Here is a 22,007-nt window from a genome sequence, read left to right on the forward strand (position 1 = left end):
GGTCACAGTACAGTGGGAGCTGTGTCAGGCCGGGATGGTTACTGTACAGTGGTAGGTATGTCAGGCCGTAACGGTTACTGTAGAGTGGGTGGTATGTCGGGCCGTGATGTTTACTGAAAAGTGGGAGGTATGTCGGGCCCTGACGGTTACTGTGTTGGTGGGAGGTATGTCGGTCCATGATGGCTTAATAGGAGGTATGTCGGGCCGTGATGTTTACTGTACAGTGCGTGGTATGTCAGGCGCTGATGGGTACTGTACAGTGGGAAGTATGTCCGGCCCTGATGGTTACTGTACAGTTGGACGTATGTCGGGTCGTGGTGTTAACTGTGCAGTGGCAGGTAGTTCGGACTGTGATGGTTACTGTACAGTGGGAGGTATGTCGGGCCGTGATGGCTGCTCAACAGTGGGAGGTATGTCGGGCCGTGGTGTTAACTGTGCAGTGGCAGATATGTCGGACCGTGATGGTTACTGTACAGTGGGAGGTATGTCGGGCCATGATGGTTGCTGTACAGTTGGAGGTGTGTTGGGCCATGATGGTTACTGTACAGTGGGAGGTATGTCGGGCCGTGATGGTGACTGTACAGTGGGAGGTATGTCGGGCAGTGAATGTTACTGCACAGTGGGAGGTATGTCGGGCCGTGAATGTTACTACACAGTGGGAGGTATATGGGTGCGTGAAGGGTACCGTACACTGGGTGGTATTTGGGGCTGTGACGGTGGCTATACAGTGGGAGGTATGTCGGGCTGGGATGGTAACTGTACAGTGGGAGGTAGAAGGGGCCGTGATGGTTACTGTACACAGGGAGGTAGAAGGGGCCGTGATGGTTACTGCACAGGGGGAGGTAGAAGGGGCCGTGATGGGTACCGTACACTTGGAGATATTTGGGGCAGTGATGGTTAAAGTACAGTGGAAGGTATGTCTGGCCGTGATGGTTACTGTACAGTGGGGGATATGTCGGACCGTGACAGTTACTGTACATTGGGTATGTCGGGGTGTGATAGTTACTGTACAGTGGGAAGTATGTCGGGCCGTGATGGTTACTGTACAGTGAGAGGTATGTCGGGCCATGATGGTTACTGAACAGTGGGAAGTATGTATGGTCATGATGTTTACTGTACCATTGGGGGGGTGGGGGGTATGTCGGGCCGTGATGGTTAATGTACAATGGGAAGTATGTATGGCCATGATGGTTACTGTACAGTGGGAGGTAAGTCCGGCCGTGACAATTACGGTACAGTTGGAGGTATGTCGGGCCGTGACGGTTACTGTACAGTATGAGGTATCTCAGGCAGTGATGGTTATTGTACAGTGGGGGGGTTATGTCCGGCCGTCATGGTTACTGAACAGTGGGAGTAATGCCGCTCCGTGATGACTACTGTACAGTGCGTGGTATGTCACGCGGTGATGTTTACAGTAGAGTGGGAGGTATGTCGGGCCGTCATGGTTACTGTACAGTGGGAGTTATGTCGGTCCGCGATGGCTACTGTACAGTGCGTGGTATATCAGGCGGTGATGTTTACTGTACAGTGGGAGGTATGTCGGGCCGTGACGGTTACTGTACAGTGGGAGGTAGGTCGGCCGTGACGGTTACTGTACAGTGGGAGGTATGTCAGGCCGTGATGGTTACTGTACAGTGGGAGGTATGTCGGTCCGAGATGGTTACAGTACAGTGGGAGTTATGTCAGGCCGGAATGGTTCCTGTACAGTGGTAGGTATGTCGGACCGTGATGGTTACTGTACAGTGGGAGGTATGTCAGGTCGTGACGGTTACTGTACAGTGGGAGATATGTCGGCCCGTCACGGTTACTGTACAGTGGGAGGTATGTCAGGCCGTGATGGTTACTGCACAGTGGGAGGAATGTCGGGCCGTGATGGTTACTGTACAGTGGGAGGTATGAGGGCTGTGATGGTTACTGTACAGTGGGAGGTATGTCAGGCCGTGATGGTTACGGTACAGTGGGAGGTATGTCAGGCAGTGATGGTTGCAGTACAGTGGGAGGTATGTTGGGCCCTGATGGTTACTGTACAGTGGGAGGTATGTCCGGGTGTGATGGTTACAGTACAGTGGGAGGTATGTCAGGCCGTGATGGTTACTGTACAGTGGGAGGTATGTCGGGGCCGTGATGGTTACTGTACAGTGGGAGGTATGTCGGGCCGTGATCGTTAATGTATTGTGGGAGGTAGGTCTGGCCGAGATGGTTCCTGTACAGTATGAGGTATGTCGGGCCGTGATGGTTACTGTTCAGAGGGAGATATTTCAGGCCGTGTTGGTTACTGTACGGTGGGAGGAATGTCAGGGCCGTGAGGGTTACTCTACAGTGGGAGGTATGTCGGGCTGTGACAGTTACTGTACAGTGTGAGGTATCTCAGGCAGTGATGGTTACTATGCAGTGGGAGGTATGTCGGGCCGTGATGGTTACTGTACAGTGGGAGGTATGTCGGGCCGTGATGGTTACGGTACAGTGGGAAGTGTGTATGGCCATGATGGTTACTGTACAGTGGGGGGCCGTGATGGGTACCGTACACTAGGAGATATTTGGGGCCGTGATGGTTAAAGTACAGTGGAAGGTATGTCTGGCCGTGATGGTTACTGTACAGTGGGGGATATGTCGGGACCGTGTCAGTTACTGTACAATGGGAGGTATGTCGGGGTGTGATGGTAACTGTACAGTGGGAAGTATGTCGTGCCGTGATGGTTACTGTACAGTGAGAGGTTTGTCGGGCCGTGATGGTTACTGTACAGTGGGAAGTATGTATGGCCATGATGGTTACTGTACAGTGGGGGGGTATGTCTGGCCATGATGGTTACTGTAAAGTGGGGGGTATGTCAGGCCGTGATGGTTACTGTACAGTGTGAGGTTTGTTCGGCCATGGTGGTTACTGTACAGTGCGTGGTATGTCAGGCGGTGATGGTTACTGTACAGTGGGAGGTATGTCTGGCCGAGATGGTTACTGTACATAAGTAACTGAGGTATGTCGGTGTGTGACGGTTACTGCACAGTGGGAGGTATGTCAGGCCGTGATGGTTACTATACGGTGGGAGGTATGTCGGGCCATGATGGTTACTGTACAGTGCGTGGTATGCCAGGCGGTGATGGTTACTGTACAGTGGGAGGTATGTCCGCCCGTGATGGTTACTGTACAGTGGGAGGTATGTCGGGCCGTGACGGTTACTGTACAGTGTGAGGTATGTCGGGCCGTGATGGTAACTGTTCAGTGGGAGGTATGTCAGGCTGTGATGGTTACTGTACAGGGGGAGGTATGTACGGCCATGATAGTTACTGTACAGGGGGGGGGTGGGTTATGTCAGGCCGTGATTGTAACTGTACAGTGGGAGTTATGTCAGTCCATGATGGTTACTGTACAGTGGGAGGTATGTCTGGCCGAGATGGTTACTGTACAGTGGGAGACATATCGGGGCGTGACGGTTACTGTACAGTGGGAGGTATGTCAGGCTGTGATGGTTACTGTACGGTGGGAGGTACGTCGGGGCCGTGATGGTTACTGTACAGTGGGAGTTATGTCGGTCCATGATGGCTACTGCATAATGGGAGGTATGTCGTGCCGTGATGGTTACTGTACAGTGCGTGGTATATCAGGCGGTGATCGTAACTGTACAGTGGGAGGTATGTCCGGCCGTGATGCTTACTGTACAGTGGGAGGTATGTCGGGCCGTGACGGTTACGGTACAGTTCGATGTATGTCAGTGTGTGACGGTTACTTTACATTGGGAAGTATGCTGGGCTGTCATGTTTACGGTACAGTGGGAGGTATGTCGTGCCGTGACGGTTACTGTACAATGTGAGGTATGTCGGGCTGTGACAGTTTCTTTACATGGTGAAGTATGCTGGGCTGTGATGGTTACTGTAAGGTGGGAGGTATGTCGGGGCCGTGATGGTTACTGTACAGTGGGAGGTATGTCTGGCCGAGATGGTTACTGTACAGTGGGAGGCATATCGGTGTGTGACGGTTACTGTACAGTGGGAGGTATGTCAGGCCGTGATGGTTACTGTCCAGTGGGAGGCATGTCGGTGTGTGATGGTTACTCTCCAGTGGGAGGTATGTCGGTCTGTGGCGATTACAGTGCAGTGGGAGGAATATCGTGCCGTGATGGTTACTTTGCAGTGGGAGGTATGTCCGGCCGTGATGGTTACTGTACAGTGTGATGTATGTAGGGCCGTGATGGTTACTGTACAGTGGGTGGTATGTCGGGCCGTGATGGTTACTGTATAGTGTGAGGTATGTAGGGCCGTGGTCTTTACTGTACAGTGGGAGGTATGTCGGGCCGTGATGGTCACAGTACCGTGGGAGCTATGTCAGGCCCGGATGGTTACTGTACAGTGGTAGGTATGTCAGGCCGTAACGGTTACTGTAGAGTGGGTGGTATGTCGGGCCGTGATGTTCACTGAACAGTGGGAGGTATGTCAGTCCGTGATGGTTACTGTGCAATGGGAGGTATGTCTGTCCGTGATGGCTAGTGTACAATGGGAGGTATGTCGGGCCGTGATGGTTACTGTACAGTGCGTGGTATGTCAAGCGGAGATGGTTACTGTACAGTGGGAGGTATGTCCGGCCGTGACGGTTATTGTACAGTGGGAGTTATGTCAGTCCGTGATGGCTACTGTACAATGGTAGGTATGTCGGGCCGTGATGGTTACTGAACGTGCCTGGTATGTCAGGCGGTGATGGTTACTGTACAGTGGGAGGTATGTCCGGCCGTGATGGTTACTGTCCAGTGGGAGTTATTCAGTCCGTGATGGCTACTGTACAATGGGAGGTATGTCGGGCCGTGATGGTTACTGTACAGTGCGTGGTCTGTCAGGCGGTGATGGTTGCTGTACAGTGGGAAGTATGTCCGGCCGTGATGGTTACTGTCCAGTGGGAGGTATGTCGGTTTGTGATGGTTCCTGTCCAGTGGGAGTTATGCCGGGCTGTGACGGTTACTTTACATAGGGAAGTATGCTGGGCTGTGATGGTTACTGTACGGTGGGAGGTATTTCGGGGCCGTGATGGTTACTGTACAGTGGGAGTTATGTCGGTCCGTGATGGCTACTGCATAATGGGAGGTATGTCGGGCCGTGATGGTTACTGTACAGTGCGTGGTATGTCAGGCGGTGATGGTTACTGTACAGTGGGAAGTATGTCCGGCCGTGATGGTTACTGTCCAGTGGGAGGTATATCGGTGTGTGATGGTTACTGTCCAGTGGGAGGTTTGTCGGTCTGTGACGATTACTTTGCAGTGGGAGGAATATCGGGCCGTGATGGTTACTGTGCAGTGGGAGGTATGTCCGCCCGTAATGGTTACTGTTCAGTGTGAGGTATATAGGGCCGTGATGGTTACGGTAGAGTTCGATGTATGTCGGTGTGTGACGGTTACTTTACATTTGGAAGTATGCTGGGCTGTGATGTTTACGGTACAGTGGGCGGTATGTCAGGCCGTGATGGTTACTGTACAGTGGGAGGTGTGTCGGGCCGTGATAGTTACTGTACAGGGGGGGTATGTCGGGCCGTGATGGTTACTGTACAGTGGGAGGTATGTCGGGCCATGACGGTCACTGTGCAGTTGGAGGTATGTTGGGCCATGATGGTTACTGTACAGTGGGAGGTATGTCGGGTCGTGGTGTTAACTGTGCAGTGGCAGGTAGTTCGGACTGTGATGGTTACTGTACAGTGGGAGGTATGTCGGGCCGTGATGGCTATTGTACAGTGGGAGTTATGTCAGGCCGTGGTGTTAACTGTGCAGTGGCAGGTATGTCGGACCGTGATGGTTACTGTGCAGTGGGAGGTATGTCGGGCCATGATGGTTACTGTACAGTTGGAGGTATGTTGGGCCATGATGGTTACTGTACAGTGGGAGGTATGTCGGGCCGTGATGGTGACTGTACAGTGGGAGGTATGTCGGGCAGTGAATGTTACTACACAGTGGGAGGTATGTCGGGCCGTGAATGTTACTACACAGTGGGAGGTATATGGGGGCGTGAAAGGTACCGTACACTGGGTGGTATTTGGGGCTGTGACGGTGGCTATACAGTGGGAGGTATGTCGGGCTGGGATGGTAACTGTACAGTGGGAGGTAGAAGGGGCCGTGATGGTTACTGTACACAGGGAGGTAGAAGGGGCCGTGATGGTTACTGTACAAGGGGAGGTAGAAGGGGCCGTGATGGGTACCGTACACTTGGAGATATTTGGGGCCGTGATGGTTAAAGTACAGTGGAATATATGTCTGGCCGTGATGGTTACTGTACAGTGGGGGATATGTCGGACCGTGACAGTTACTGTACAGTGGGAGGTATGTCGGGCCGTGATGGTTACTGAACAGTGGGAAGTATGTATGGCCATGATGGTTACTGTACAGCGGGGGGGAGGGGGGGGGGGTATGTCGGGCCGTGATGGTTACTGTACAGTGGGAAGTATGTATGGCCATGATGGTTACTGTACAGTGGGAGGTATGTCGGGCCGTGACGGTTACTGTACAGTATGAGGTATCTCAGGCAGTGATGGTTACTGTACAGTGGGAGGTATGTCGGGCCGTGATGGTTACTGTACAGTGGGAGGCATGTCGGTGTGTGACGGTTACTGTACAGTGGGAGGTATGTCAGGCCGTGATGGTTACTGTACATTGGGGGGTTTATGTCAGGCCGTCATGGTTACTGTACAGTGGGAGTAATGTCGGTCCGTGATGACTACTGTACAGTGCGTGGTATGTCAGGCGGTGATGTTTACAGTAGATGGGAGGTATGTCTGGCCGTGATGGTTGCTGTATAATGCAGGGGTTATGTCAGGCCGTGATGGTTACTGTACAGTGGGTGTTATGTCGGTTCGCGATGGCTACTGTACAGTGCGTGGTATATCAGGCGGTGATGTTTACTGTACGTTGGGAGGTATGTTGGGCCGTGACGGTTACTGTACAGTGGGAGGTAGGTCGGCCGTGACGGTTACTGTACAGTGGGAGGTATGTCGGGCCGGGATGGTTACAGTGCAGTGGGAGTTATGTCAGGCCGGAATGGTTGCTGTACAGTGGTAGGTATGTCGGACCGTGATGGTTACTGTACAGTGGTCGGTATGTCAGGCCGTGACGGTTGCTGTACAGTGGGATGTATGTCGGCCCGTCACGGTTACTGTACAGTGGGAGGTATGTCAGGCCGTGATGGTTACTGCACAGTGGGAGGAATGTCGGGCCGTGATGGTTACTGTACAGTGGGAGGTATGAGGGCTGTGATGGTTACTGTACAGTGGGAGGTATGTCAGGCCGTGATGGTTACGGTACAGTGGGAGGTATGTCAGCCAGTGATGGTTGCAGTACAGTGGGAGGTATGTTGGGCCCTGATGGTTACTGTACAGTGGGAGGTATGTCCGGGTGTGATGGTTACAGTACAGTGGGAGCTAGGTCAGGCCGTGATGGTTACTGTACAGTGGGAGGTATGTCGGGCCGTGATCATTAATGTATTGTGGGAGGTAGGGCTGGCCGAGATGGTTACTGTACAGTATGAGAAATGTCGGGCCGTGATGGTTACTGTACAGTGGGAGATATTTCAGGCCGTGTTGGTTACTGTACAGTGGGAGTAATGTCAGGGCCGTGATGGTTACTGTACAGTGGGAGGTATGTCGGGCCGTGACAGTTACTGTACAGTGTGAGGTATCTCAGGCAGTGATGGTTACTATGCAGTGGGAGGTATGTCGGGCCGTGATGGTTACTGTACAGTGGGAGACATGTCGGTGTGTGATGGTTACTGTACAGTGGGAGGTATGTTAGGCCGTGATGGTTATTGTACTGTGGGGGGGTTATGTCAGGCCGTCATGGTTACTGTACAGTGGGAGTAATGTCGGTCCGTGATGGTTACTGTACAGTGCGTGGTATGTCAGGCGGTGATGTTTACTGTACAGTGGGAGGTATGTCGGGCCGTGGTGGTTGCTGTACGGTGGGCGGGTTATGTCAGACCGTGATGATTACTGTACAGTGGGAGTTATGTCGGTCCGTGATGGCTGCTGTACAGTGCGTGGTATGTCAGGCGGTGATGTTTACTGTACAGTGGGAGGTATGTCAGGCAGTGACGGTTACTGTACAGTGGGAGGTATGTCGGGCTGGGATGGTAACTGTACAGTGGGAGGTAGAAGGGGCCGTGATGGTTACTGTACACAGGGAGGTAGAAGGGGCCGTGATGGTTACTGTACAGGGGGAGGTAGAAGGGGCCGTGATGGGTACCGTACACTTGGAGATATTTGGGGCCGTGATGGTTAAAGTACAGTGGAAAGTATGTCTGGCCGTGATGGTTACTGTACAGTGGTGGATATGTCGGACCGTGACAGTTACTGTACAGTGGGAGGTATGTCGGGGTGTGATAGTTACTGTACAGTGGGAAGTATGTCAGGCCGTGATGGTTACTGAACAGTGGGAAGTATGTATGGCCATGATGGTTACTGTACAGTGGGGGGGGGGGGTGGGCGTATGTCGGGCCGTGATGGTTACTGTACAGTGGGAAGTATGTATGGCCATGATGGTTACTGTACAGTGGGAGGTAAGTCCGGCCGTGACAGTTACGGTACAGTTGGAGGTATGTCGGGCCGTGACGGTTACTGTACAGTATGAGGTAACTCAGGCAGTGATGGTTACTGTACCGTGGGAGGTATGTCGGGCCGTGATGGTTACCGTACAGTGGGAGGCATGTCGGTGTGTGACGGTTACTGTACAGTGGGAGGTATGTCAGGCCGTGATGGTTACTGTACAGTGGGGGGGGGGGGGGGGGGGGGGCTATGTCAGGCCGTCATGGTTACTGTACAGTGGGAGTAATGTCGGTCCGTGATGACTACTGTACAGTGCGTGGTATGTCAGGCGGTGATGTTTACAGTAGATGGGAGGTATGTCGGGCCGTGATGGTTGCTGTATAGTGCGGGGGTTATGTCAGGCCGAGATGGTTACTGTACTGTGGGGGGGTTATGTCAGGCCGTCATGGTTACTGTACAGTGGGAGTAATGTCGGACCGTGATGGCTACTGTACAGTGCATGGTATGTCAGGCGGTGATGTTTACTGTACAGTGGGAGGTATGTCGGGCCGTGGTGGTTGCTGTACGGTGGGAGGTATGTCGACCCGTGACGGTTACTGTACAGTGGGAGGTTTGTCAGGCCCTGACGGTTACTGTACAGTGGGAGGTATGTCGGGCCGTGATGGTTACTGTATAGTGTGAGGTATGTAGGGCCGTGATGTTTACTGTACAGTGGGAGGTAGGTCGGGCCGTGATGGTCACAGTACAGTGGGAGCTGTGTCAGGCCGGGATGGTTACTGTACAGTGGTAGGTATGTCAGGCCGTAACGGTTACTGTAGAGTGGGTGGTATGTCGGGCCGTGATGTTTACTGAAAAGTGGGAGGTATGTCGGGCCCGGACGGTTACTGTGTTGGTGGGAGGTATGTCGGTCCATGATGGCTTAATAGGAGGTATGTCGGGCCGTGATGTTTACTGTACAGTGCGTGGTATGTCAGGCGCTGATGGGTACTGTACAGTGGAAAGTATGTCCGGCCGTGATGGTTACTGTACAGTTGGACGTATGTCGGGTCGTGGTGTTAACTGTGCAGTGGCAGGTAGTTCGGACTGTGATGGTTACTGTACAGTGGGAGGTATGTCGGGCCGTGATGGCGACTGTACAGTGGGAGGTATGTCGGGCCGTGGTGTTAACTGTGCAGTGGCAGATATGTCGGACCGTGATGGTTACTGTACAGTGGGAGGTATGTCGGGCCATGATGGTTGCTGTACAGTTGGAGGTATGTTGGGCCATGATGGTTACTGTACAGTGGGAGGTATGTCGGGCCGTGATGGTGACGGTACAGTGGGAGGTATGTCGGGCAGTGAATGTTACGACACAGTGGGAGGTATGTCGGGCCGTGAATGTTCCTACACAGTGGGAGGTATATGGGTGCGTGAAGGGTACTGTACACTGGGTGGTATTTGGGGCTGTGACGGTGGCTATACAGTGGGAGGTATGTCGGGCTGGGATGGTAACTGTACAGTGGGAGGTAGAAGGGGCCGTGATGGGTACCGTACACTTGGAGATATTTGGGGCCGTGATGGTTAACGTACAGTGGGGGACATGTCGGACCGTGACAGTTACTGTAAATTGGGTATGTCGGGGTGTGATAGTTACTGTACAGTGGGAAGTATGTCGGGCCGTGATGGTTACTGTACAGTGAGAGGTATGTCGGGCCATGATGGTTACTGAACAGTGGGAAGTATGTATGGCCATGATGTTCACTGTACCGTTGGGGGGGGGGGGGGGGGGGGGTATGTCGGGCCGTGATGTTTACTGTACAATGGGAAGTATGTATGGCCATGATGGTTACTGTACAGTGGGAGGTAAGTCCGGCCGTGACGGTTACTGTACAGTATGAGGTATCTCAGGCAGTGATGGTTACTGTACAGTGGGAGGTATGTCGGGCCGTGATGGTTACTGTACAGTGGGAGGCATGCCGGTGTGTGACGGTTACTGTACAGTGGGAGGTATGTCAGGCCGTGATGGTTACTGTACAGTGGGAGTAATGTCTGTCCGTGATGACTACTGTACAGTGCGTGGTATGTCACGCGGTGATGTTTACAGTGGAGTGGGAGGTATGTCGGGCCGTCATGGTTACTGTACAGTGGGAGTTATGTCGGTCCGCGATGGCTACTGTACAGTGCATGGTATATCAGGTGGTGATGTTTACTGTACAGTGGGAGGTATGTCGGGCCGTGACGGTTACTGTACAGTGGGAGGTAGGTCGGCCGTGACGGTTACTGTACAGTGGGAGGTATGTCAGGCCGTGATGGTTACTGTACAGTAGGAGGTATGTCGGTCCGGGATGGTTACAGTGCAGTGGGAGTTATGTCAGGCCGGAATGGTTACTGTACAGTGGTAGGTATGTCGGACCGTGATGGTTACTGTACAGTGGGAGGTATGTCAGGCCGTGACGGTTACTGTACAGTGGGAGATATGTCGGCCCGTCACGGTTACTGTACAGTGGGAGGTATGTCAGGCCGTGATGGTTACTGCACAGTGGGAGGAATGTCGGGCCGTGAGGGTTACTGTACAGTGGGAGGTATGTCATGCCGTGACGGTTACTGTACAGTGGGAGGTATGTCAGGCCGTGATGGTTACTGTACAGTGGGAGGTATGTCGGGGTGTGATGGTTACAGTACAGTGGGAGGTTTGTCAGGCCGTGATGGTTACTGTACAGTGCAAGGTATGTCGGGACCGTGATGGTTACTGTACTTTTGGAGGTATGTCGGGCTGTGATGGTTAATGTATTGTGGGAGGTATGTCTGGCCGACATGGTTACTGTACAGTATGAGGTATGTCGGTGTGTGACGGTTTCTGTACAGTGGGAGGTATTTCAGGCCGTGGTGGTTACTGTACGGTGGGAGGTATGTCAGGGCCGTCATGGTTAGTGTACAGTGGGAGTTATGTTGGTCCGTGATGGCTACTGCATAATGGGAGGTATGTCGGGCCATGATGGTTACTGTACAGTGCGTGGTATGTCGGGCCGTGACGGTTACGGTACAGTTGGAGTTATGTCGGGCCGTGATGGTTACTGTGCAGTGTGAGGTATCTCAGGCAGTGATGGTTACTGTACAGTGGGAGGTATGTCGGGCCGTGATGGTTACTGGACAGTGGGAGGCATGTCGGTGTGTGACGGTTACTGTACAGTGGGAGGTATGTCAGGCCGTGATGGTTACTGTACAGTGGGAGTTATGTCGGTCCGCGATGGCTACTGTACAGTGCGTGGTATATCAGGCGGTGATGTTTACTGTACAGTGGGAGGTATGTCGGGCCGTGACGGTTACTGTACAGTGGGAGGTAGGTCGGCCGTGACGGTTACTGTACAGTGGGAGGTATGTCAGGCCGTGATGGTTACTGTACAGTGGGAGGTATGTCGGTCCGGGATGGTTACAGTACAGTGGGAGTTATGTCAGGCCGGAATGGTTACTGTACAGTGGTAGGTATGTCGGACCGTGATGATTACTGTACAGTGGGAGGTATGTCAGGCCGTGACGGTTACTGTACAGTGGGAGATATGTCGGCCCGTCACGGTTACTGTACAGTGGGAGGTATGTCAGGCCGTGATGGTTAATGCACAGTGGGAGGAATGTCGGGCCGTGATGGTTACTGTACAGTGGGAGGTATGAGGGCTGTGATGGTTACTGTACAGTGGGAGGTATGTCAGGCCGTGATGGTTACGGTACAGTGGGAGGTATGTCAGGCAGTGATGGTTGCAGTACAGTGGGAGGTATGTTGGGCCCTGATGGTTACTGTACAGTGGGAGGTATGTCCGGGTGTGATGGTTACAGTACAGTGGGAGGTATGTCAGGCCGTGATGGTTACTGTACAGTGGGAGGTATGTCGGGGCCGTGATGGTTACTGTACAGTGGGAGGTATGTCGGGCCGTGATCGTTAATGTATTGTGGGAGGTAGGTCTGGCCGAGATGGTTCCTGTACAGTATGAGGTATGTCGGGCCGTGATGGTTACTGTACAGTGGGAGATATTTCAGGCCGTGTTGGTTACTGTACGGTGGGAGGAATATCAGGGCCGTGATGGTTACTGTATAGTGGGAGGTATGTCTGGCCGTGATGGTTACTGTACAGTGGGAGGCATGGCAGGTCTAGACGGTTACTGTACAGTGGGAGGTATGTCTGGCCATGATGGTTACTGTGCAGTGGGAGGTATTTCGGGGCCGTGATGGTTACTGTACAGTGGGATGTATGTCGGGCCCGTGATGGTGACTGTACAGTGGGAGGAATGTCTGGCCATGATAGTTACTGTACAGTGGGAGGTATGTCCGGCCGTGATGGTTACTGTATAGTGGGAGTTATGTCAGGCTGTGATGGTTACTGTACAGTGGGATGTATGTCGGTGTTTGACGGTTACTGCACAGTGGGAGGTATGTCAGGCCGTGATGGTTCCTGTACAGTGGGAGGATGTGGGTCCATGATGGTTACTGTCCAGTGGGAGGTATGTCGGTTACTGTACAGGATGTTACAGTCTCTCTGTAACATCTCCAGCATTACTTTCCTCTATCTGTAACATCTCCAGCGTGGCATTCCTATCTCTGTAACATCTCCAGCGTCACTTTCCTCTCTCTGTAACATCTCCAGCGTGGCATTCCTATCTCTGTAGCATCTCCAGCTTTGCGTTCCTATCTCTGTAACATCTCTCGCCTTGCAATGCTCTCTCTGTAACTTCTGCAAACTTGCTTTGCTATGTCTGTAACATCTCCAGCCTTGCTTTGCTTTCTATGTAACATCTCCAGCCTTGCTTTCCAATCTCTGTAACATGTCCTCATTGCTTTCCATCCCTGTAACATCTCCAGCCTAGTTCCTCTCTCTCTGTAACATCTGCAAACTTGCTTTGCTATCTCTGTAACGTCTCCAGCCTTTCTTTGCTATCTCTGTAACATCTCCAGGCTTGCTTTCATATCTCTGTAACATCTCTCGCCATGCTTTCCTATCTCTGTAACATCTCCAGCCTTGCTTTCCTCTCTCTGTAACATCTGCAAACTTGCTTTCCTATCTGTAACATCTCCGGCCATGCTTTCCTCTCTCTGTAACATCTCCAGCCTTACTTTCCTCTCTTGTAACATCTCCAGCCTTGCTTTCCTCTCTCTGTAACATGCCCTTCCTGAAGAAGGGCTTATGCCCGAAACGTCGATTCTCCTGTTCCCTGGATGATGCCTGACCTGCTGCGCTTTTCCAGCAACACATTTTCAGCTCGGATCTCCAGCATCTGCAGTCCTCACTTTCTCCTTCTCTCTGTAACATCTCCAGCTTTTCGTTCCTATCTCTGTAACATCTCCAGCCTTGCTCCTCTCACTCTGTAACATCTGCAAACTTGCTTTCCTCTCTCTGTAACATCTCCGGCCATGCTTTCCTCTCTCTGTAATATCTCCAGCCTTACTTTCCTCTCTCTGTTATATCTCCAGCCTTACTTTCCTCTCTCTGTATCATCTCCAGCGTGACATTCGTATCTCTGTAACATTTCCAATCTTGCTTTCCTATCTCTGTAACATCTCCAGCCTTGCTCCTCTTCCTCTGTAACATCTGCAAACTTGCTTTGCTGTCTTTAACATCTCCAGCCTTGCTTTGCTATCCCTGTAACATCTCCAGCCTTGATTTCATATCTCTGTAACATCTCCGGTCTTGCGTTCCTATCTCTGTAACATGTCCAGCATTGCTTTCCATCCCTGTCACATCTCCAGCCTTGCTTTCCACTCTCTGTAACATCTCCAGCTTTGCTTTTCTCTCTCTCCGTAACATCACCTACCTTGCTTTCCTATCTCATTACCATCTGCAGCCTGGAATTCCTAATCTCTTTAACATCTCGAGCCTTGCTTTCCTATCATTGTAGCATCTCCAGGCTTGCTTTCCTCTCTCTCCATAACATCTCCTATCTTGCTTTCCTATCTCATTAACATCTCCAGCCTTGCATTCCTATCTATGTAGCCTCTCCAGACCTGCTTTCCTATTTCTGTAACATCTCCAGCCTTGCTTTTCTGTCTCAAAGATATCTCCAGCCTTGCTATTCACTCTCTATAACATCTCCAGCCTTGCTTTCCTCACTCTCCTTAACATCTCCAGCCTTGCTTTCCTATCTCATTAACATGTCAAGCCTTGCAATCCAATCTCTTTAACATCTCGAGCCTTGCATTCCTATCTCTGTAACCTCTCCTGACTTGCTTTCCTGTCTCAGAAATATCTCCAGCCTTGCTATTTACTCTCTGTAACATGTCCAGCCTTGCTTTCCTCACTCTCCTGAACATCTCTCCACCTATTTTCCTATCTGTGTAACATCTTTAGCCTTGCTTTCCTCTCTCTGTAACATCTCCAGCCTTGCTTTCCTATCTCTCTAACATCTCCAGCCTTCCATTCGTCTATCTGTAACATCTCCTGCCTTGCTTTCCAATCTCTATATCATCTCCAGCCTCGTTTTCCTATCACTGTAACATCTCCAGCCTTGCTTTCCTCTCTGTGTAACATCTCCTGCCTTGCTTTCTAATCTCTATATCATCTCCAGCCTCGCTTTCCTATCACTGTAACATCTCCAGCCATGCGTCCCACTCTCTGAAACTTCTCCAGCCTCGCTTTCCTCTCTCTGTTATATCGCTAGCCTAGCTTTCCTCCCTCTGTAACGTCTCCAGGCTTGATTTCCACTCTGTAACATCTGCAAACTTGCTTTCTTATATATGTAACATCTCCAGCCTTGCTTTCCTCTCTCTGTAACATCTCCAGCTTTGCGTTCCTATCTCTGTAACATCTCCAGCCTTGCTCCGCTCTCTCTGTAACATCTGCAAACTTGCTTTGCTGTCTTTAACATCTCCAGCCTAGCTTTGCTATCTCTGTAACATCTCCAGCCTTGCTTTCATATCTCTGTAACATCTCCGGCCTTGCGTTCCTATCTCTGTAACTGGTCCAGCATTGCTTTCCATCCCTGTCACATCTCCAGCCTTGCTCCTCTCTCTCTTTAACATCTGCAAATTTGCTTTGCTGTGTCTGTAACATCTCCCACCTTGCTTTCCTCTCTCTGTAACATCTCCTGCCTTGCTTTCCTCTCTCTGTAATATCTCCAGCTTTGCGTTCCTATCTCTGTGATATCTCCAGCCCTGCTCCTCTCTCTATGTAACATCTCCAAACTTGCTTTGCTATCTCTGTAACATCTCCGGCCATGCTTTCCTCTCTCTGTAACATCCCCAGCCTTACTTTCCTCTCTTGTAACATCTCCAGCCTTGCTTTCCTCTCTCTGTAACATGCCCTTCCTGAAGAAGGGCTTATGCCCGAAACGTCGATTCTCCTGTTCCCTGGATGATGCCTGACCTGCTGCGCTTTTCCAGCAACACATTTTCAGCTCGGATCTCCAGCATCTGCAGTCCTCACTTTCTCCTTCTCTCTGTAACATCTCCAGCTTTTCATTCCTATCTCTGTAACATCTCCATCCTTGCTCCTCTCTCTCTGTAACATCTGCAAACTTGCTTTCCTCTCTCTGTAACATCTCCGGCCATGCTTTCCTCTCTCTGTAACATCTCCAGCCTTACTTTCCTCTCTCTGTTACATCTCCAGCCTTACTTTCCTCTCTCTGTATCATCTCCAGCGTGACATTCGTATCTCTGTAACATTTCCAATCTTGCTTTCCTATCTCTGTAACATCTCCAGCCTTGCTCCTCTTCCTCTGTAACATCTGCAAACTTGCTTTGCTGTCTTTAACATCTCCAGCCTTGCTTTGCTATCCCTGTAACATCCCCAGCCTTGCTTTCATATCTCTGTAACATCTCCAGCCTTGCGTTCCTATCTCTGTAACATGTCCAGCATTGCTTTCCATCCCTGTCACATCTCCAGCCTTGCTTTCCACTCTCTGTAACATCTCCAGCCTTGCTTTCCTCACTCTCCTTAACATCTCCAGCCTTGCTTTCCTATCTCATTAACATGTCAAGCCTTGCAATCCAATCTCTTTAACATCTCGAGCCTTGCATTCCTATATCTGTAACAACTCCAGAATTGTTTTCCTATCTCTGTAACATCACCAGCCTTCCTTCCCCCTCTCGCCATAACATCTCCAGTTTTGCTTTCCTGTCACATTCACATATCCAGCCTTGCATTCCAATCTCTTTAACATCTCTAGCCTTGCATTCCTATCTCTTTAACCTCTCCAACCTTGCTTTCCTCTCTCAATGACATCTCCAGCCTTACTTTCCTTTCTCTGTAAAATTACCAGAATGATTTCCTATCTCTGTGTCATCTCCAGCCTTGCATTTCTATCTCAGCAATTTCTCCAGCCTTGCTTTCCTCCCTGTGTAACATCTCCAGACTTGTTTTCTTATCTCCATAACATCTCCAGACTTGCTTTTCTATCTCTGTGACATCTCCAGACTTGTTATTCCCTCTCTGTAACATCTCCAGCTTGCAATTCCTATCTCTGTAACCTATCCAGATTTGCTTTCCTATCTCTGTAACATCTTCTGCCTTGCTTTCCTCTCTCTGTAACGTCTCCAGCCTTACTTTCCTATATCTGTAACATCTCTAACCTTGCTTCCCTATCTCTGTAACAATTCCAGCCTTCCTTTCCTATCCCTGTAACATCTCCAGAGTTGTTTGCCTATCTCTGTAACATATTCAGCCTTGCCTTCCTTTTTCCGTAACATCGGAGGAGAAATTGAGGATCAGAGCTGAAAAATGTGTTTCAGGAAAAGCGCAGCAGATCAGGCAGCATCCAAGGAGCAGGAGAATCGACGTTTCGGGCATAAGCCCTTCTTCAGGAATGAGGAGGGTGTGCCAAGCAGGCTAAGATTAAAGGTAGGGAGGAGGGACATGGGGGAGGGGCATTAGGAATGCGATAGGTTGAAGGAGGTTAAGGTGAGGGTGATAGGCCGGAGAGGGGGTGGGGGCGGAGATGTCCGGAAGAAGATTGCAGGTCAACATGGCGGCGCTGAGTCCGAGGGTTGGGACTGGGATAATGTGGGGGAGTGGAAATAAGGATGCTGGAGAAATCTGCATTCATCCCTTGTGGTTGGAGGTTTCCTAGGCGGAAGATGAGGTGCTCTTACTCCAGGCATCGTGTTGCCATGGTCTGGTGATAGATCAGGCCAAGGACATGCATGTCCTTGGCGGAGTGGGAGGGGAAGTTAAAGTGTTCAGCCACGGGGTGGTTCGGTTGGTTGTTGTGGGTGTCCTAGAGGTGTTCTCTGAAATGTTCTGCAAGTAGGCGACCTGTCTCCCCAATGTATAGGAGGCCACGTCGGGTGCAGCGGATGCAGTAAATGATGCGTGTGGAGGTGCAGGGGATTTTGTGACGGATATGAAAGGATCCCTTGGGGCCTTGGAGGGAAGTGAGGGGGGAGGTGTGGGCGCAAGTTTTGCATTTCTTGCGGTTGCAGGGGTAGGTGCTGGGAGTGGAGGTTGTGTTGGTGGGGGTGTGTGGACCTGACGATGGAGTCGTCGAGGGAGTGGTCTTTCCGGAACGCTGATAGGGGAGGGGAGGGAAATATATCCGTGGTGGTGGGGTCTGTTTGGAGATGGCGGAAATGACGACTGATGATACGATGTATGTGGAGGTTGGTGGTGTGGTACGTGAGGACCAGTGGGGTTCTGTGCTGGTGGCGATTGGAGTGGCGGGGCTCAAGGGCCGAGGAGTGGGAAGTGGAGGAGATGCGGTGGAGAGCATCGTCAACCTCGTCTGAGGGGAAATTCCGGTCTTTGAAGAAGGAGGCCATCTGGGTTGTTCGGTATTGGAATTGGTCCTCCTGGGAGCACATGCGGGGGAGGCGAAGGAATTGGGAATATAGGATAGCGTTTTTTACAGGGGGGCAGGGTGGGAGGAGGTGCAATCTAGGTAGCTGTGGGAGTTGGTTGGTTTATAGTAAATGTCTGTGTTGAGTCGGTTGCCCGAGATAGAAATGAAGAGGTCTTTTTAATATCTCCAACCTTGCTTTCCACTCTCTGTAACATCTCCAGACTTGTTTTCATATCTCTGTAACATCTCCAGCCTTGCTTTCCTCTCTCTCTGTCACATCTCCTGCCTTGCGTTCCTATCTCATTAACATCTCCAGCCTTGCTTTCCTCTCTCTGTAACATCTCCAGCCTTGCTTTCCTCTCTCTGTAACACCTCCGGCCTGGCTTTCCTATCCCTATGACATCTCCAGACTTGCATTCACCTCTCTGTAACATCTGCAGCCTTTTCTATGAAGTTCTCAGTATCTCGGATGATCGGGAGTGCATCCAGCTCCAGCTCCTGAACTCGGTCTCCCAGGAGCTGCAGCTGGGTGCACTTCCCACACAGGTGTACTCATCAAAAAAATGAAATCTCCCTTAACTCCCACATCCTGCAGGAAGAACATGCCACTGCCCTAACTGCCATCTCGACTGCTGTGAGACTAGAGTTAAAAGGAGTTTACCTGAACTTATCGGCACCTTTTGCTGAGCTGCTGCTCACTGAAACCGCTCAAATCAAAGCACGACGACCTACTCTGCTCCCGACAGGATATCTATGGACCGCTCCACAGTTAGTTTTGGCGAGGGAAGGAGGGAGTCACTACAGTGATGTAGTGATTGGGTTTTAAGCACTCCTTTACACCACACACATAATGACCTTTTCGTCAGTGCAGGACACTGCTTGCCCTTGGAAGGTGCCTTACTGAGGTCTTCCTTCTGGTCGTGGTAACTGCGCTGAAGCAAATACTCCCCTGACATCCAATCCGCTTTAGAACATAGAACATAGAACATAGAACAATACAGCACAGAACAGGCCCTTCGGCCCACGATGTTGTGCCGAACTTCTAACCTAGATTAAGTACCCATCCATGTACCTATCCAAATGCCGCTTAAAGGTCGCCAATGATTCCGACTCTACCACTCCCACGGGCAGCGCATTCCATGCCCTCACCACTCTCTGGGTAAAGTACCCACCCCTGACATCTCCCCTATACCTTCCACCCTTCACCTTAAATTTATGTCACCTTGTAACACTCTGTTGTACCCGGGGGAAAAGTTTCTGACTGTCTACTCTATCTATTCCTCTGATCATCTTATAAACCTCTATTAAGTCACCCCTCATCCTTCGCCGTTCCAACGAGAAAAGGCCGAGAACTCTCAACCTATCCTCGTACGACTTCCTCTCCATTCCAGGCAACATCCTGGTAAATCTTCTCTGCACCCTCTCCAAAGATTCCACATCTTTCCTAAAGTGAGGCGACCAGAACTGCACACAGTACTCCAACTGTGGCCTAACCAAAGTCCTGTACAGCTGCAACATCACTACACGACTCTTGAATTCAATCCCTCTGCTAATGAACGATAATACTCCATAGGCCTTCTTACAAACTCTATCCACCTGAGTGGCAACCTTCAAAGATCTATGTACATCGACCCCAAGATCCCTCTGTTCCTCCACCTGACTTAGAACCCTACCATTAACCCTGTATTCCGCATTCTTATTTGTTCTTCCAAAATGGACAACCTCACACTTGGCAGGGTTGAACTCCATCTGCCACTCCTCAGCCCAGCTCTGCATCGTATCTAAGTCACTCTGCAGCCGACAACAGCCCTCCTCACTGTCCACAACTCCACCTATCTTCGTATCATCTGCAAATTTACTGACCCACCCTTCGACTCCCTCATCTAAGTCATTAATAAAAATTACAAACAGCAGAGGACCCAGAACTGATCCCTGCGGAACTCCACTTGTAAGTGGGCTCCAGGCTGAATATTTACCATCTACCACCACTCTCTGCCTTCGACCGGTTAGCCAGTTTTCTATCCAATTGGCCAAATGTCCCTCTATCCCATGCCTCCTGACTTTCTGCATAAGCCTACCATGGGGAACCTTATCAAATGCCTTACTAAAATCCATGTACACTACATCCACTGCTCTACCCTCATCCACTGCTCTACCCTCACCTCCTCGAAGAATTCAATAAGACTTGTAAGACAAGACCTACCCTTCACAAATCCGTGCTGACTGTCCCTAATCAAGCAGTGTCTTTCCAGATACTCATAAATCCTATCCCTCAGTACCCTTTCCATTACTTTGCCTACCACAGAAGTAAGACTAACTTTGTCGCAGTCCTCTGGTATTTTTCTGTCTAATAGCACTGCATTTATGAATACCTTGAATCTCTTGATTCCATTCCAAACTGTGTCTCACTCCCCATGGAGAGAGGTTGAAATTCCACTCGATACAGGCTAATGGAAAAAAAAGCTTACCATTGGTCATATGAGTGGCAGTATGCCGATCCGCTCACTGATTCTGCTTTTCCTTTTAATTAGCGTATATTTATTCTCATAACCATCCATTACACTTTCCTGCATTTTTCCCGTAACACTTGTTTAAAAATCTGTCCATCTCAGCCTTGAAGATATTTCGTGATCCAGACTCAACAGCCTTCACAATTTTCTCCAATTGTTTCGCTCTCACTGATGTGAGACTTGGTGATCTTTAAACCCATGATGTTTTTTTTCGAACACTGTGTGGAAGTTGAACCTACATTAAATGCTGTCCTATTCGATCACACCACCTCTGTGGCCAGATGCAAAATCAAAAACGCAAAGTTTATGAGCCTGCAATCTCTTCCCTCATCTTCCACATCAGCCTAAGGTACAGTTCATCCAGATCTAGGGATTGGCCCGCTTTTTATTCTGTATAAACTTCCAATTCTTCCTCAGCTTGTGTGTCAATTTGCTCAAAGCACTCTATTAGGGACTGACAGTGAATCCAGGAATTGCTTCTCCAAAGTGAACACCGATATGTAATACGTGTTTAACATATTCTCTGGCTCCGTGCACAGACTGCTTCCTCGGGCCCTAATACTCTCTATTGTTTCTCTTGTTAACCTCTTGCCCTTAACAAACCGATAAAATGTCTTTGGATTATTGAACCTATTGCCTGCAAATGCTTTTGTTAACCCCCTTTTTGTTCTTCTACTAACTTTTTTGGTTTTCGCCCTACACGTTCACTGCTCTTCTGGCACCCATTTTTGTATCTGCTCCGTATTGGTATAACAAGTTCTCTGGAACAAATGTAAAGACATACTTCCCGTCTTAAAAAACACATTCACTGCCCTAATGAATGTTTGGAATTGAAATGCCTAAATACAATGATCCTATTCTCGGATTTACACAACTCAAAGAATTGGTTACATGTCTGCTCCTGTACACATGTGGTAGGGGCAGCAGTATATCTCTGTAACAGCCTTGAGGGCTGAATTATGGAACAACGAATGGCGTAGGGGCAGCAGTTGGCCATTTGGCTGCACCATTCAGAATGTTTATGGCTGATCTAAGTATGTCTGTCTATCCGTCTCCTGTCTGTTCCCAATGAACATTGACTGTCCTGTCCAGCAAAGATCAGTCAAGCTCAGACTTATGCATCGGGTGTGTTGCTGAACAAAGAGACCTTGGAGTGCAGGTCCATAGCTCTTTGAAAGTGGAGTCGCAGGTCGATAGGATAGTGAAGAAGGCGTTTGGTATGCTTTCCTTTATTGGTCACTGGAATAGGGAGGTAAT

Source organism: Chiloscyllium plagiosum, unplaced genomic scaffold, assembly GCF_037043375.1.
Source record: "Chiloscyllium plagiosum isolate Xiang-an unplaced genomic scaffold, Cpla_swu_hap1 HiC_scaffold_13, whole genome shotgun sequence".
Taxonomy (NCBI): Eukaryota; Metazoa; Chordata; class Chondrichthyes; order Orectolobiformes; family Hemiscylliidae; genus Chiloscyllium; species Chiloscyllium plagiosum.